Consider the following 3,681-nt stretch of genomic DNA (forward strand, 5'->3'; position numbering starts at 1 on the left):
CCTGGCCGTTCTCCAGAGAGTTAGGCCTGAGTTGGGCCAACTCTAAGCCCCTAGCCCAACTCCATGCACGCGTGCGCGCACTGTACGCGCAAGCGTCTCCTCCCATTTTGCTCAACATACGCTTAAGCGCGCTATACGCGCACGCGTAGATTCCAAGTTTCCTCACGGGACGCGGACGCGCAGGGTGCGCGCGCGCGTCGATTCAAAACTGGGATAACCCTAGCACGCGATGCACACTGCGCAGTCGCACACCCTCTCACCCCCATCTTCATTTTCTTCTTCTCTTCTGCCATAACCGCCGGCAGCCACCATCGCCGCGGCCGGCCCTCCGGTTTAGCATCGAGGACGATGCTTGATCTTAAGTGTGGGGAGGTAGCCGGTGGCATCATTAGATACCGGTGAACATTTTAGCCACTTTTCTAGCTATCTCACTTTGCACACCTTTTGTGTATATTTGTTGTATTTTGAGTTTACTTTAGATACTTTTACTGCTTGATACTTTTACTGCTTATTTTGGATCTATTTCGGATTTTAGATATTTTGATGCTTTTTGGATATTTTTTTAGATATTTTGGATGATAGATTCCATACTTTTAGTTGGATTCTTCTTTATACATTTTGTTTATCTTTGTTTTTAGTTTGTAGTTGTGATTAGAAATCATACTTTGAATTGCAAATACTTAGTCACCCTTTTTGCATAATATATTGGTTTTAAGTGAAAAAGGAAAGGGTGAACTAAGAAAATCTTTGAATTTTTCAATCACAACAATCCTTAGTTAAGCATTGAGATTTTTCAAGAAAGAGGTTTAAATAGAGGGCATTGACCCAATTGATTGAAAGAAAAATTTTTGGTGAAACTTGCTTGAATTTCATACTTTGTGAAGCATGTATTGAACTAAGAACACAAGCTTGTGAGACTTGAGCCTATTGATGTGGTTACATTTTATAACCACTTATTTTCCATTCTTATGTGAAAATGTTCTCTTTCTATGATTATGATCCTTGATTTGCTTGATTCTATATGTCCATTTATTTCTTGTATTTATGCATTTATATGATTGAGGCCATTACTTCATTAGCCACTTACCCAAATGGCCAACCCTTTTATATTCCTTTGTTAGCCAATTTGAGCCTATGCTTAACCAACTCATTCTTATTTTAGCACATTACAAGCCCAAGGCGGAAAACCAATAAAAGTCCTTATTTGGACCTTTGATTAGCCTAGGCTAGTGAGAGTGTTCATTATTCAAGTTGGTGAGGCTTGGGAACATTGGATGGGATAAAAGGGGTAGTACACTTTTATGTTTAGGAATTGGGCACATATTCATGTATAAATTGAATGTAGAAACCTTATGCATTGATGTTCTTGTATTTAGTTTGAAAGAAAAAAAAAAGAAAGGAGGAAAATATATAAAGAAAAAAAAATGATGAAAAGAAAAGAAAAAAAAATGGAAAAATGATGATGGAAAAGAAAAAAAAATATAATAATAACACAATAAGGAAGGGGCAAAATGCCCTAAAGTGAAGTCAATAAAAAGGAATCAATGCATAAGTGTTATGAATCAAGTAAGAATGCATGAGTATGTAAGAAAAAGTGAAGAATGGGTAGTTAGAGTAGCTTGAACTTGTATAGGTCATTAAATAGGTTAGGTGGGAAAGTCTATGCTAATCAAAGATTCAAATCCTAGTCTACTTAGCCATAAATGATCCTACCTTGATCCTAACCCCATTACAACCTAAATGAAAGACCTCATGATGAATGTATGCATGCATTAAATAAGTGTTGATTGTTAGAAGAAAATCAAACTTTGGAAAACATGATTAGAAGTGAATTGAGTGAATTAACCCTTAAACACTTGAGTGAATAGAGCGGATACACATCCGGTGAGGGTTCAAAAGTTCAATCACATGTATTCACCCATATTATCTATATTCTTGCAAGTTTGAACTCTTTATGACAATTCAATACAATTGTGGTTTGGACTTAGTTCCTATATGCCTAGCTCTTGTGTTTACACATGCTCTCTTGGGAATTGATGTGTTTGAACTAAGCATTTTCAATTGCTTTAGATAGTTGCCTTTAGATAGGATTCACATAGTTTAGTTGCATTCAATTAAATGTCATAACCCTTTAGTTCCCTCTTATTTTAGCATGAGGACATGCTAAGGCTTAAGTGTGGGGAGGTTGACAAACACCAATTTGAGGGTTTGTCTTGTATTGAATTTAGAGTATTTTGATAACCTTTTGTCACATTTAGCCTATAAATTAGCATGGTTTTGTTATCTCTCCCGTATTTGTGCTTAAGTGTAAAAACATGCTTTTTAAGCCTTATTTTGATGAATTCTATTTCCTCTTTGATTCCATAAGATGCCTTGATATGTTTGTTAGTAATCTCAGGATGAAATAGGCTAGGCATGGATCAAAGGAAACAAGGAAGGAAGCATACAAGTGGAGAGAAGCACAAAAAGCCAAAGAAGCAAAGTCAGCCATGCACGCGCACGCGCATAAGGCGCTCGCGCGCACATTGCGAAACAGGCCAAGGACGCGCACGCGTACCGTGCGCGCACGCGCCGATGATGGCACATGACCTCGTTAAGGCAACACGTGCCTGGCGATTTTGGGAAGGTTTCAGCAACCAACTTTGGCGCCAAAATGCATATAAGAGCCAAGGATTGAAGGGGATTGACATGACATTAACACATTCACATCCATAGACTAATTTTAGATCATTAGGTAGATATTTTTAGTTAGTTACATTTGTAGAGAGAGAAACTCTAACTTCTCTCTAGGATTCATCTTCATTTTCTCAATTCTCAACTATTCTTTGGTGAGATCTATTGCCACTCTCAATTTACTTTGTTCATGTTGTAGATCCTTATCTCTAATCTCAATTAGTGTTTGTAATTGTTCAATTCTTGTAGATCTTAGAATTAGCTTTGTTGTTTTGGATTCTATTGATTCATTAAAGACCTTATTTTCATTGTTGTTCATTGTTGATTGTTGTTAATCTCTTGTGTTGAATTGCTTTAGTTCTAAATCTCTTCTCAATTTTACTATGTCTTTCATTCTTGCTCTCCAAGTGTTTGAGAAAATGCAAACTTTAGATATGGAGTAGCATTCCCTCACTTGGCCTAGTGGGTGAGTCATTGGAGACACTTGAATAATGGATGTCAATTGTTGATTAAGAATTGAGGATTGCTAATTGACTTAGAGTGCACTAAAGCTAGACTTCCCTAGGGTAAGACTAGGACTTGTGACTTGAGTTAATTACTTTTACTTGACTTTCCTCTATAATTAGGGGTTAACTAAGTGAAGCAACACTCCTTTGTTATCACAATTGAAGGAAGCTATAGTGATGGGACTTCCAATGTTCAACCTTGGCCAAGGCTTTTAATATTGATTGATTGTTGTTTTCTTTTATTCACACTTTTATGCCACACTCTTCAAACCACAAAAAGACCACTTAACCAATACATGCATCCTTGTAGCATTCCTAGGGAAGAATGACTCGGGACTAATACTCTCGATTATAGATTGTAGATTTGTTTGATGATGGATTTTGCGTCGGTTTAGACTATACTACGACTGATTACTTGATAATTTCTATACCGGCGAAAATTCATTCGTCAGAGCTCTGGACACCTCTAACTGGGGGACTCTAGCAAAGCTGAGTCACAATC

The sequence above is a fragment of the Arachis stenosperma genome, chromosome 9 (assembly GCF_014773155.1).
Source record: "Arachis stenosperma cultivar V10309 chromosome 9, arast.V10309.gnm1.PFL2, whole genome shotgun sequence".
Taxonomy (NCBI): domain Eukaryota; kingdom Viridiplantae; phylum Streptophyta; class Magnoliopsida; order Fabales; family Fabaceae; genus Arachis; species Arachis stenosperma.